Source organism: Pituophis catenifer, unplaced genomic scaffold, assembly GCF_029215685.1.
Source record: "Pituophis catenifer annectens isolate HBS135680 unplaced genomic scaffold, rPitCat1.0.hap2 SCAF_3, whole genome shotgun sequence".
Lineage (NCBI taxonomy): Eukaryota > Metazoa > Chordata > Lepidosauria > Squamata > Colubridae > Pituophis > Pituophis catenifer.
In genome coordinates this window covers 167,040,866-167,055,987 of record NW_027256883.1, presented here as the reverse complement: position 1 = coordinate 167,055,987, position 15,122 = coordinate 167,040,866, and the positions used below count along the sequence as shown (strand labels likewise).

General features: G+C 36.5%; 1 protein-coding gene across 1 annotated transcript in view; it reads right to left on the bottom strand.

Annotated features, from left to right (window-relative positions):
• The window catches only part of SCUBE3 (signal peptide, CUB domain and EGF like domain containing 3), a 125,791-nt gene that overhangs the window by 73,597 nt on the left and 37,072 nt on the right, over positions 1–15,122 (bottom strand). The gene's annotated exons all lie outside the window — the stretch shown is intronic.

Here is a 15,122-nt window from a genome sequence, read left to right as displayed (position 1 = left end):
GCCATTGGCTGGCGAACATCTTTAACTGGCCGTCAATGGGGATCCCTGACTGGAAGTCGCTTTGTTCGACAGTAAGGGCAGCTATTGACTCCCTGAAAGGGTCACCTGGATTGTGACTGTTTAGCCCTGTCTCGAAAGGATGATCTATCTTGCGAGTGATCCATACCTTCGGCAAAGTGGCAATGTCCTCAGTTGTATGGCTGATCTCAGCGCGGAATAACAAGCCGCGCTTGCTGCAGTGCTTCAGCGACACTTCGCCAACCCTACGATCTCCACAAACTCGTGTTATTTTATTTTATTTTATTTGTATTCCAATTGCAAGGGAAAACTGATTTCGTGTCTCTAGGCCGACTGAGTTGAAAAACTGGAATTCGACCGGGCGGAAGAGGCGTGGCCAAAGAAATTACAATTCAGTCTCTGGCCAATCAGATGGAATTGAACCCACGCTTGGACTCTCCAAGCAGCGCACAGGAGATGCCCTCATGTCACTTTTTTCAGTGCTCTTATAATTTTGAACAGTCACTAAACAAATGGTTGTAAGTCAAGGAGTACCTGTATTTTGTTTTTAACAGCTCCTATTACCATAGATTGTGTACACCATTTATTTTACCCAAAATTCTTAAAAGTTGCTGCTGCTCATCACAATTATTTTTCTATCGCTATTCAGTTTTTATTGTACATGTAGTCCTCAATTTACAACCATTTGTTTAGTGACTGTTCAAAGTTACAACAGCACTGAAAAAAGTGGCTTAAGTTACGACCGTTTTTCATACCTACGACCATTGCAGCATTCCCATGGTCATGTGATCATAATTCGGATGCTAGGTAACCAGCATGTATTATGATGGTTGTAGTGTCCCTGGGTCACATGATCACCTTTTGCAATCTTCTAACAAGCAAAGTCAATGGGGAAGTTAGATTCACTTAACAACCTGTGTTACTAACTTAATAACTGCAGTGATTCATTTAACAATTGCAACAAGAAAGGTCCTAAAATGGGGCAGAACTCATTTAACTGTCTTGCTTAACAATTGATATTTTGGGCTCAATTGTGGTCGTAAGTCAAGGACTACCTGTACTATGTAATTGAAATTTTGTTGTCCAACGCTTTTATTGATCAGTGATCAAATATATTTTGTCTGTGTCTATGAATGCTATTTCCTTCACAAGAATCACATTTCTTTATTGATTAACATATTTTCTCACATCGTGACTTTGGGATCTTGGTGACTGTAGTAAAATCAACTCCTTTTTTCAGGAAGTTATCTACAACTAGCTCAATGTTTTCTTAATGAGCAATAATCCTTAAGTGAATATTGCACGTAACAGCATTGGAACATTAAATCTAACAACACAATTGTCCACTCTAAAAAAAAGTATATCCAATGATTTGCTGACATTTTTATTTAACATTTGGAGTCTTGCTGACCAAAAATATAAATAAGATTATTTATATTTTTAGTCAGCAAGATTCCAAATATTAAATAAAAATGTTAGCAAATTATTGGACATACTTTTTTCTGACTTACTATGGGCCAGCTAAACTTGCACCAAACTGGAGGAAGGTGCCCTTTCTTCCACAACGTCCAGAGTCAGAGAATAGAAAAGAAATATAGCCAGCCCTTTTCTCAAAACACACAGAGGAAATAAGGAGCTCAGTGCCAAAGAAAACCTCTGTGAACTCAAGCATTAAAATCCCAACAGCTAAGTAGAAAGCTGAGCCCCTTGGACATCAACGGTGGGGCCATGCAGCAGACTCCGGAAAAGCCAGAATAGCAGGTCGATGACAACATGAACAGACCTGAATATCTGAACAAATGTGTAAGAGGTTAATTAAAATACACATATCAGCTCACAGGCACACAAAAACCAAGTGTACTGTCATGCAGGGCCTCTTGCAGACAGACAAGACTATTGCTAACTAATAAAATTTTATCCGCAACTATGCAGGCTTAACTGCTGCTTAAGTTTCACAATAAAAAAATAAAATGCCTGAACCTTTATTATGGTTTCAAAGGAAGACTTAAGACCTGACTATAGATAAAAGGCTTAGAACAAAAGAAACAACATCCTCTGACTGGTTTGTTGCGTAGCAGTATTTTAAAACAGCACCATGATCACACATATGTCTTTTTCATGAACTTTTAGATCTTGACAGGCAAAAGCCATCAAAGTTGGGCACGTATACAATAATTGTGTGAAGAAAATTCTACAGTTTTATTTGCATGTGAATAGCTTTTATGTGGTTTAGATAGATTTAGGAAGATGAATAAGATCCTGATCACAAACTTCAAGATGCTTCCTTGATATCCTTGTCAGTTTACAAATATTCACCATATATATGTATGCATATATGTATGGGTGTGTAAACATTTGTAAACTGAAAATGTATCTCTAATCAGATTAATACATAGCAATATTGCATCAGATGGATTCAGCAAGTACTCTCTAATGGTGGGTATATTAATAATATAATTTTACCTTAGGCAAATTAAGTACTCTGTAGGTTAATATAATCTTTTGTAGAACTCTCAGCAATAAACTGCTATTCCTTATCTTCAGTTCACAACAAGGTAAGTAATCAATTAAACTAGTTGCTACAAGACTCTCAATCTAATGCTTGCTTTATTAAAGGCAACTTAAATCATCAAAAGACGCTTTAATTTAGCAAACAGACCAAATTCCTGGTTCAATCTGGTTAAAGGTCACTCAGAATCTTATTAGAGATAAAGCAAGATAAGATACAGGAAATTATTCTATCCAATAGCTGAATTTCAGACAAACTTCTTTATAATCTCCAGAAAAAGCAACCCTTGTTTTGTTATCAAACCACTTGTTCTCCTTCCCACACTGAAGTCAGGAAACAGGAATATTAAGGCTCTAGTCCTCACTATTGCTATGTTCAGCTTTAGATGCCTTTCATGCTCATCCATTTTATGTTGCTTTATTTCTGATAAATAACCTATCTTGCCTATATCATAATTTTGCATAATCGATATTGTTTCACTATGCAGAGGCAAAGTCCAATACTATCTGGAATTCTTTCCCAACTCTTAGAAAAATACCTGGCCACAAACTGGTGGAGAACAGAAATAACACGGCAGGATCACAAGTTCTCATCAGACCCATGATGAAAGACTTGAACTGGTTGCCAAGCGCCTTTGTTTTCTAGGTTCAACTTAAAACACTGATTTGCATAGTTAAAGTCTTCTGGAAAGATCTTGATTTTTAACATATCAATATTCCTAGTCAGCATTCTCTAGAATCCATTATTATTAAAGCAATTCTATCAGAAGTAAAATACTGATTTAAAAAAGAGATATTTATTATCAGGAAAAAAAATCTTGTTTTCACCCGATTTTCACCTTGCCAAAAGGTGCATAGTTCACAGCTACCTGATTGCACTCAAAGTCTCTGTGGTCTGTTTAAACAGAGAAATGCATCCACTCTGGGAAAGAGCTTAAAGTCAATCAGACAAGACAAGACAGGCAAAGGGGCCCCTAACAGAGTAGTATGAAACATAAGGATGTAAAGGAATATATCTTTTGAGAACAAGGAAAATAGTATGTAGAATAATAAAAATATTACATATTTGAGGGTATCCTATTTGCTGGCACATCTGTTTGTTTGCAGCATAGGAAATTTCATCAGCTATTATTTCTAGGAGGCACCAAGCAGAAGGTGCCAGGTCAAATATGGACCCTCTCTTCCCAAATAACCACTATTATAAGAGAAAAAGTTATACAGGAATCTACTGGGTACAATTCACTCTACCAAGATAACTTGCAAATTAGGCCTAAGTATTTTCAGAGCAACTGCGTAGATAAAGTAGGTAGAGAAACACAAGTAATCTGTACATAAGTTCCAGACACATGAAACAGTGGTGCACATTGCTGTATTAGAGGTAAATAAACTTATTACTCCTTTTCAAATTATACAATACAGGGAGTCCTCAATTTATAACCACAATTGGGACTGAATATCTAGTTGTAAATTATTATGGTTGTATGTCAAGGCATACGACTGTATTTATTTATTTATTTATTTATTAGTCCAATTTATATGCCCCCCTTCTCCATAGACTCAGGGCGGCTTACAATGCATTATAGCAATAGCCTGCATACCTTTATGTATATACCTGCTTATTAGGGCTTTCGTCCCCCCCAAGCGGTGTTGTTCTATACAAAGCTGGTTTATTGCCCCCACAATCCAGGTCCTCAATTTACCTACCTTGAAAGGATGGAAGGCTGAGTCAACCTTGAGCCTGGTGAGATTTGAACTTGCATTAATTCCAGGAAGCTGGCAACTAAGTGCTAGCACTTAACAGCACTTAGTCCACTGCACCACTGAGGCTCATCGGTGTATGTGACTGGACCCAATTTTACAATATTTTTTGCAAGTTGTTAAGTGAATCCATGGTCATTAAGCAAATTCCTTGATCGTGTGAACCCATTTTTCTGAATAGGCAAAAAATTATGATCATATGACCCACAGAATACTGCAACTGATTGCAAAGATGAGCCAGTTGCCAAACACCACAAACAAGGAGGAAATTGAATTAGTTCAAGAATCTATCTTCCTTTGATCCAAAACTGTTCTTGATGGCAGTTCTACTCCTGAAATCAAACACAGTATACCTTAGGCTGCACTGGAATGGTTAACATGAATCAGATCTGGAAAAGCAGAGATATTGATATAAACACAAAAAGCAGAATAGTTACAGCAATAGTCTTTCCTATAATGATGTATGGGTGTGAGAGTTGGACACTAAGAATGGCTGATTGAAGAAGAATTTATGTCTTTGAATTGTGGTGCTGGTGTAAATTATTGTCTATACCATGGAAAGCCAGAGTAACTAAAAGAAAAGTGATAAATCATATAAAATCAGACACATCACTAGAAGCTAAAATCATAAGACTAGGTCTGATTTACTTTGTCCATGTCATGCGTGCAAATCTGAGAAGGCAATAATGCTAGTTAGTGGAACAAGAAGAAAAGGCATGCAAAGAACATGCTGATGACACAAAAATCAATCTAACCAGTTGTCAAGAGGGAATGTATACCTACCAGCTTCATTACAATAGTCCTTGACTTACAACAGCTCATTTAGTGACCGTTTGAAAGTACAATGACATTGAAAAAAGTGATTTATGACTGTTTTTCACACTTATGACCATTGCAGCATCCCCTTGGTCATGTGATTAAAATTAAGATGCTTGCAACTGGTTTGTGTTTATGATTGTTGCAGTGTCCCAGGGTCATGTGATCACCTTTTTGCGACTTTCTGACAAGCAAAATCAACAGGGGAGCCAGATTCACTTAACAACCATGTTACAAACTTAACTGCAGTGATTCACTTAACAACCATGGCAAGGAAGGTTGTAAATTGGGGCAAAACTCACTCAACAACTGTCTCACTTAAGAACAGAAATTTAGGGCTCAACCATGGTCGTAAGTCGAGGACTGCCTAACTGTTTCCATTGCTAATGTAAAGAATGGCATTCAGTCTATGGTATCATGAATTTAGTGTTGCTTGTTTATTGTTCTGGATATCATTTCCCTGGAAAGTATAATTCCTGTTAACATATGTAGTACATTCCTTCATCACTCAGTCTCAAAGCCATGTAGCAGGATTGAACATGGGGAAAGAAAATGAATATGATAGAGAATTGATGATTTCCAAACCTGTTCAAGAAGTGACACCCTTGTTTTCATAAATTAATGACCAAAAGATGACTCACACCTATACTAATCAAGAAGGGACTAGCAGGCTTTCCAAAGAATGTTTGAAAGTTTACTTTGGCATTGAGTTTATTTCCACACTTTGTCCCTCTACTATGAGTCTCATTTAATTTGCTGTTAACTCATATACATTAGTAGATGTGCTGCTCATCTCTGTATCAACAAAGTAGAAAGCTGGGGCTTCCCTACTAGGAGTGATACTTTCCTTTTTTAAAAAAAAGTCCAGAACAGAAAAAAGAGCCAAGATCTCATATCCAGAGAGTCACTGCCCTAAGCAATTTAAGATAGAAATTTATGTTTAAAAATGTTAAATGATCCTTATTGGAAATTCAGTTCAGTGCAGACTATAATTGTATCTTTAAAAGTCTGGTCATCTCTATCCCCAAGTTTCTTATGGACTTTTCCATTATAACCAACAGATAATATCCTCCTTTGTCACAAATTTATTACTCATGTAAGGTATATATTCTATTCTAATCTTTGGTAAGAACAGTGATTCCTGGCCAGTTCTAATTATAGTTGATGGTTCTCCACTTCAAGATTAGTAAGAAGAGATGAAAGATGATAAATATATAAATTGTGGCTTTTTAATCTGCATCTGTTCTGATATTTTCTGCACTTCTGGAAATGCTATTTATTCCCTTATCACAAAATAAGGTGTTCACACACTTATAAACCATAAAGAACTGGAAGCCTAGCTGAGAAGACAGACAAAATAATATTTGAATCTCTGATATATAGACCAAACTACAATAAAAAGATAAAAGTAAAAGATGATTCAGCCTGGCCCTTTAAATTGTGGAATACCGTGTTTCACCAAAAATAAGACCCTGTCCTATATTTTTTTGAACCCTGAAATAAGCACTTGGCCTTATTGCCATGCGCTCAAAAGCCCAATTGGGCTTATTATCAGGGGATATCTTACTTTGGGGGAAACAGGATAATGGCAAAAAGTTGACCGAGAGAAAATTTTCTGTACTCTTCTTCCGTCATTATCCTGCTACCCTGTTTTCCTCTGAACTACCCCAAACTGTCCAAAAGAAATCATGACCATGCAAAGAGATTTTTCAAAGAGGCACAGGTGTATATGTGTGTGGGGAGAGAGAGAGTGATGAATCTGGGTGCTTGGCATGGATGCATGCTATTTTGGATAGGTCTGGTTTTCCACTAAGATTGCAATCATTTGCATGCTTATATGTAAACTAGCTGAATACCCGTGCTCCGCTATGAAACTATGTGATCAGGCTTCCTCAGGCTTGCCCCACAGAAGCCTTCCCTATCCTATCCCGTTCTTTCCAGAGTTATTTTCAGGTTGGGAGGGGGAGTAGAACGTCTAACTAATTAGCATCAGAGCGTGTTAATAATAATAATAAGAAATACTAATGATCTGATGGTCATTTTGAAAAATCCTTTCTTAGTGAGCACCTAGAAGCCAAGAGGAACATGTGTGCCAAATTTCAAGTTTGTAGGCTTTACGGTTCTGGAGATTTTGTGATCGTGGCGTGAGTGGTTTTCGCTTTTATATATATGTAGATAAAAGGTAAGCATGGAATAAATGGGATTTGTTTCAAGGAACTGAGTCAAAAACAAGATGATAGTCAGCTGAATGCTTGCTTCCCCAAATTCTTCTAAAGGATTAAGGTAATAATGAGTATCCAAGAAGAAGAGTTTCCATAGTAAATCTCAAGAGAGTTAATTGTTCTTATGTGTAACAAAGGTTGATATCTAGTATCATTCATTATACCAATGATTAAAGGTCAATGCAGTACAAAGAAAACAGTACTTATCCTAAGGCAGACAGATTGCAGTGAATGATAAATAGGAAACTAAAAGAATTAATATATGCTCAGGTAAAATGTTTAATTCAATAACAGTCCCAATGACTCAATAAGTTAAATAAACTAAATTCTCCAATGCAGTAAGAGGTCAACAATCAATGTAATCAGTAAAAGGCATCCTTTAATACAAAAGTTCAGAAATTGTATTAGAACAAAGGAAATGCTTATTTATAGCACGTCGAGATCACATTGCAAAGGGGGCAAAATAAAGGTGGAAGTAACAAAATTAATTTAAATTAACAATACATTTTAACTTACATCCAAATTTAAGCAATCCACATTGGCTCATGTTGCAGTTTACTTTCAGGATTAAATAAGAAGCATATAAACAAACAAACCGAAAACTTTTAATGCCCTCTCAGAACCTCATACACAGGAAACAGAAATGGATAATCTGATTCCCAATTTCAGAGGTTAAAAATCTAAAATTAGCCAAATTGAACATACAGAAAACTTGAAAGAGAGAAGCTGAGTAAACATAGAGAAAGCAAAGGAGAAAAAGGTGGACCTTGTTTCAATGAGAAAGAAGATAAAAAGATGTAACAGGACACCCTGGATATACTGGCAGTTGAGGCAAAGAGCACTTCTAGACAGATATATATGTAATCAGTAAGAATCTACTCAATGGAGGTTTGACTGGACTTGTGTTGTATGATCCCACTGACTGTACAAGACACCTTCAAAAATCTCTTTGCATTTTTCTCTCTATATCCTTCACTTCTTGACAGTGAGCTAGCTTCTTGTTAATCCCAAATTATAGAATAAACCACTAAATGCAGTTCTTCTAAAATGTGTCTTTCATATGGTTTCCTATCATGCAACAACCTTCAAGTTTGATGGAAAACACGTTTAATGGGATTTACTAAAATTCCTCTTTCAATAGGATTCCTCTACATTGCTGATATGGCATAGTGAGCAAAAGGCTTCTTTTCAGTCTTGGTCTGCATCAGTGTAACAGGAGTAATGTTTTGCAACCCACAAGATAAATGGACAGAAATATATGTGAACACATGGATGAACATTATTGGGGGGAGAAGTGGGATTAAATTAAATCATTTAATGCTTCTCCTTTGTGAAGAATGAAGAACCGGTTTTTATTTCACTGACCACTGGGGGATAAGTGGGAAAAAATGACTGGAATTTATTAGCTGCTATCTTAACTCAGTTCCTGGTTAGCTTAAACTGAAGAGTAATTGGTGGGAGGTCTCTGTGAGTTTCATATATAAATATATATCACAACATGCTAAATACTAAAGACATTTAAGATTGGTATATGAAATAGTGGTATGATTTTAAATACATTCAACTACAACTTACAACCATTCATTTAGTGACCATCCAGTTACAATGGCACCGAAAAATGCGACCAGATTTAGGACCAGATTTCACATTTACAATCTTTGCAGCATCTCAATGGTCACATGATCCAGAATCTGCCAATTGGCAATCGGCATGTATTTATGATGGTTGAACTGACCTGCAGTAATGTGATCGCCATTTGTAACATTCCCAGCTGGCTTCCGACAAGCAAAGTCAGATTCGCTTAATGGCCGCATGATTCATTTAACAACTGCAGTGATTCCCTTAACAACTGTGGCAAAAAGATTGTTAAGTGGGGCACAACTCACTTAACAACTGTTTTGCTTAGCAATAGAAATGTTGGGCTCAATTGTGGTCGTAAGTCAAGGACTGCCTGTAGTATTACAAGTGACTGGTAAATGGGAAGAAGGGGAGACAGATCTCAAAAATAGTGAATCAGAATGAGCTGTCTGTATAATCAGTAGCAAATATGAGCCTATATAAAGACTAAACCACCTGGGCTACACATGGATCCCTTTAAATTGTGTACCTGTCTTTTAGGATAAACCTGCATTCTAACCAGGAAGGAAAATATTCTTTGAGAAATTCACTCTTTTTGTACTATGTTCTAGAAATGCAGGCATGTACAGAGCTCCCTTCTATATTGTATAAACCCCTAAAATTGCCAAGGTTTGGAAGATTTCCCACTTTTTTGGTGGATGACAGTTTGTGTCCCACTATCACCCTATCATGGTGCAATTACAGATCTACTACATGAGAGCAAGATTCCAAAGCCTGCCTGCTTCTCCTACCAGCGATTTTCCCTTAAAATGTGTTTGAAATATAGAACTTGGAGATCACAATCTTTCAACATGAGACCCTGGGGCAGTGGGAGTGGGAGGGGCAGCATTTCACTGGTGATATGTCAGTGTTTAAATAACTCTGAAGAATCCCAGCTGTTGCTCCTGTTTTTACTTACACTTGTGTATCCAGACACAACAAAAGATAGTTCTACAACAATATTTTCCTAATACGCAGTTGGACATGGGTGCTAAAGCGTTAAAGTTTTTCAAAACAATTTTGACTTGAGCTGCAGAAAATGGAAGGATGTTGCAGAGAACATATGTCAACATACTGTAACTACAGAAAGCAGGCAGCTCCAGAATGGGGAGGGGGACATTGGTGAAGAATGGTCCTTGTCAGGAAGAAAGAAACAAAGTATTAGTAAAGAAAGTACTGCGGTAGGATTGGAGGCCAGCAATAAGCCCAACAGCAAAAGCAATTTATTATGACAGGCATTCTAACAATGAGTTTCTTAAACTTTTCAAGACGACACACTCTCTACAAAATGAGAAACTTCTAGAACTCTTCAATAAAAGGATATGGAAATAACACTTAATAATACTTTTTATTTTTCCTTACTTACAATTATATTAATGAGATATATATGAGCCTACATATAATGGCGTTTTTTAATCTATGTCTAGAGTAAGATTTGGTGTTATATTTAGCTTAGTCTTTATCTTTGTTGTTGTAAGTACTGAAAATCCACAGTAACCATACTATTTTGAAGAGTAACAGAGTTGGAAGGAACCTTGGAGGTCTTCTAGTCCAACCCTCTGCTCAAGCAGGAAACCCTATATCATTTCAGATAAATGGTTGTCTAATCTCTTGTTAAAAACTTCCAGTGTTGGAGAACCCACAACTTTTGGGTGCAAGTTGTTCCACTTATTAATTGTTCCAACTGTCCGGAAATTTCTCCTTAGTTCTAGGTTGCTTCTCTTCTTGATTAGTTTCCATTCATGGCTTCTTGTCCTGCCCTCAGGTGCTTTGGAGAATAGCTTGACTCCCTCTTCTTTGTGGCAACCCCTGAGATATTGGAACATTGCTATCATGTCACCCCTAGTCCTTCTTTTCATTAAACTAAACATACCCAATTCCAGCAACCATTCTTTATAGGTTTTAGTCTCCAGTCCCCTAATCATTTTTGTTGGTCTTCTCTGTACTCTTTCTAGAGTCTCAACATCTTTTTTTACATTGTGGCAACCAAAACCAAAACTATTTCAACTATTTCATACTTGCATCACTGCATATGATTACACTTTGTATCGGAAAATACTGTTACCTAAACCTTACAATTAAGGTGCAAAAATGTCAAAAAAAAATTGGGTCCAGTAAAGTGATGCCTCAACTTACCATTGCAATGAATTAAGATCATAATTCCAGGCTCAATTACATTTGTTAATCGAGGGCTACCTGTACTTCCTGCATGTGCTTTGCAAAGAGGTTCTTGGTTCAACACAGGCTTCCCCAGAGATTGAATTCAGGTATAAAAAAAGTTATTAGTTTGGATATTGGAGATGAAGAATATAATAAATAAAGAGGAAAAACCCAAGTAAGGAGTGTCTTCGCAGCAGAGGAGGAGATAATAGCAGCAATTAAGCAGCTAAAAACAGCCAAAGCTCCTGGTACGGATGGTTTGACTGCAGTGTATTACAAAACTTTACAAGCTGAAATGGTGGGACAACTTAGAGATTTATTTTGTAATATTCAACAAGGGGGTAGAATACCCCCATCTTGGACAACTGCTTATATATCTTTGATACCAAAGGAACAAGTTGGTCCTAAAAAACCAGAGAACTACAGACCAATATCTCTTTTGAACACAGACTATAAAATTTATGCGAAGGTGTTAGCCAACAGGTTGATGCCAGTAATTCAAAAAGTGATTCATGAGGACCAAGCGGGATTTATTGAGGGCAGATACATGAAGGACAATGTAAGGCAAGTAATAGACTTATTGGAATATCTTGATAAGAATAAACAGATTTCTGCAGTGCTGGTTTTTTTGGATGCGGAGAAGGCCTTTGATAGAGTGGATTGGAATTTTCTACTAAAGACTTTAAAAAAGATGGGCTTTGGGGACCAATTTATACAGGCGATTTCAGCAATTTATCAAGAGCAAAAAGCACAGATTATTATTAATGGAAGTTTGACGACAGAGTTTAAAATTGAAAAAGGAACAAGACAGGGATGTCCGTTGTCCCCACTCTTATTTATTTTAACATTGGAAGTCTTGCTAAATACAATACGGGACTCAAAAATTCTGAAAGGCATAGTGATAAGGCAAGAGGATTATAGAATAAAGGCATTTGCAGATGATCTGGTGGTTACCCTATCACAACCAATGGAATCAACAATCCTGATGAACGACATTATACAAGACTATGGTAGAGTTTCAGGTTTTAGACTGAATTCAAAAAAGACTAAAATGATAGTTAAGAATATGACACAAGATCGTAAACATGAGCTTGAAAGGAGGGCAGGTTTTGAAATTGTACCTAAGGTAAAATATCTTGGAGTTCAGGTTGCAGAATCAAATATGAAATTGTTTCAAAATAATTATGAGGTGTTGTGGCGAGAGGTTCAGAAAGACATGGAGACTTGGAAAAAGCTGCAACTGTCTTTACTTGGAAGAATAGCAGCAGTTAAGATGAATATTTTGCCAAGATTTCTGTTTTTGTTTCAAATGATTCCGGTGCTTAAAAGTGATAAACAATTGAAAGTCTGGCAGTCTGGCGTGAATAAGTTTGTCTGGAACGAGAAAAAGCCGAGAGTGAAATTGAAAATTATGCAAGATGTTCCAGAAAGAGGAGGTCTTAAACTCCCAAACCTACAGTTATATTATGATGCAGCAGCTTTAACTTTAACAAGCGATTGGTTTGGAAATAAGAAGACTGGAATATTGAATGCAGAAAGTTTTGATCTTGAATTTGGATGGCATGCTTACTTATTTTATGATGATAAAGTTGATAAAGTATTTAAAAGTCATATACTCAGAGACTCTTTGATGAGAGTTTGGAAGAAGCACCGACTCAAATGGGATTATAAAATACCGCTATGGCTGGATCTTGGTCATACCTTGTGGAATACAAATATAATGTCACTCGGGGGGTTTTTATACAAAGAGGTTCTTTTTACAGATGCGGGCAGATGGCAGCTGAAGACATTGCAGACACTGTTGGACGAAGGGATTAATTTAACCTGGTTACAATATAATCAATTACAATTGAGATGGAAAGAGGACCAAAAAACTGGTATTATATTGCATGAGGAAGAATTAGTTAGACATATAAGAGAGAAAGGTCCAATGCATATTAAAAGGCTTTATAATGTTTTGTTAGAAAGGGACTCAGAAACTGAATTAGTTAAAGATTGTATGATTAAGTGGGCACAAAATTTTGATGAACCAGTGATGTTGGAAACATGGGAAAAAATTTGGGTTCAGAATGTTAAGTTCACACAGTCGCAGAATTTGAGGGAAAATTTTTATAAAATGTTTTATAGATGGCATTTGGATCCTAAAAAGTTGTCATGTATGTACCCTAATGTTCAGCCAAAATGTTGGAGATGCGAATGTTTGGATGCTACGTATTATCATGTATGGTGGACCTGTAGGAAAGTTAAGGCTTTTTGGATAAAAATTTGGTGGGTCATGCAGAATGTTTTGAAGAAAAAAATTCAATTTTCTCCACAATTGTTTTTATTGGGTATAGTTAAGGGTTTTACACGGGGTGAAATAAAACTAATATTGTATATGATAACAGCAGCAAGATTGTTGATAGGTAAATATTGGAAGAATGAAGCTTTGCCTACTATCGAGGAATGGACTTTGAAGATGGCTAGTTTTGCAGAGATGGCGAAGATTTCAGCGTATTTAAAAGATTGTTCACAAGAGACTTATGAATGGGAATGGAAAAGGTGGATAGAATATGTTCAGAACAAATACCAAACTAGAAAGTATCAAATAGCTTTTATTTGAAAATAATGTATTAGAAATATTTTAATGTAAAGAGACAAAGAGGAAAAATTATATAGGGGGGGGGATGGGTTCAGGTTTATATATTAGTGTTATTAGTTATGAGTATGTAATAGGGAAGTCTGGGGGGGGGAGGGTTAGGGAGGGTTAGGGAGGATGGGAAGTTTGGGGAGGGAGGTGGGGGGGGTGAAAAAAGGGGTGAAAATGTAATTGTAAAACTTTTGCAATAAAAAAAAAAGAATATAATAAATAAAAAAAGCAAACCTATCATCTGACTCAGTATGAGGGCAACTTCATATACATGGTCCATACATTTCCAATTTCAGAAGAAAAATATAAGCAATACTTAATCCTGACAAGTTCAGAAATAAAAAAGGGTGGGAGAAGAAAAACATTCTTGATAGTCTATAATTAAGCTCTTCTCTTTTTTGTGACTACATGTTCAGTGATTTTGTTTATCCTTAAGCAAACAGCTGACAGTAGCTTTGGCAGGCAGGCAAACACAGAGGCAGCCAATTCATCTGTTAGCTACCTGTATCCAAGACTTGCCAAGACTTGCTCCTGATAAGCTGAGCTTCTAGGAATGTTGTCTCTGAACACATCCAGGAAAACCAGTAGCAACCTTGCACCGTTGTTTTGCTGGAACAAGAGCTGAAGATAAGGAATGTACAACTCAGGGACACATGAGCTCCCATGATATGCCTCAAAAGGATGAAAGTATGTGAATGTCCATATAAGTGAAATTTCTGCCAAACATTCCTTTCTAATACTTGCAAATGCTCAGAAGCACTTACTAAGGACTTGCTTTGCTGTTCTAATGAGGAGATAACTATTATCCCATAATCCCCAGAAGCAAATCAAAACAAGCAATGCCACATTTCTAGAGAGCAAAGCTCCCCAGAAGAAGTTTTTGGTTGTATAATTAAAAAAGGGTTAGGGCAGCTGGATACACATTCAGGCCAAGCTAAATCTTACAATCAAGGCTGTGCTCATGATAAACTTTGAATGTTCATAACTTCCTCTGTGTGAAAATCTACACAAGTCAATAGACTTGTGTAGACAGTTTTCCCAACTATATTACATAAAGTACCCTGAATTTTTAGGAAAAAATAAAACGTCCATTACTAGTTTCCCTTCCTCAACTTGCCACTCTCCAAAATCTGGGATATTTTGAGCATTTTATTAATTCATTTCAAATATTTTAGCCTGCATTTCAATTTATAAAGACCTGAAATCATCTATATGATATCTAGGAATAAAGAGGATTGTAGCAGACAATATTTTATGTGAAAAATCCATTCTGCCTTCGAATAAAGCAGGTAAAGTTGACATAAAAATATAGAGATATGCACTACAGTAATAATAAAGTACATATCTGAGCTCTATTTATCTAGTACTTTTTCATTTTACACCCTCAAAAGTGA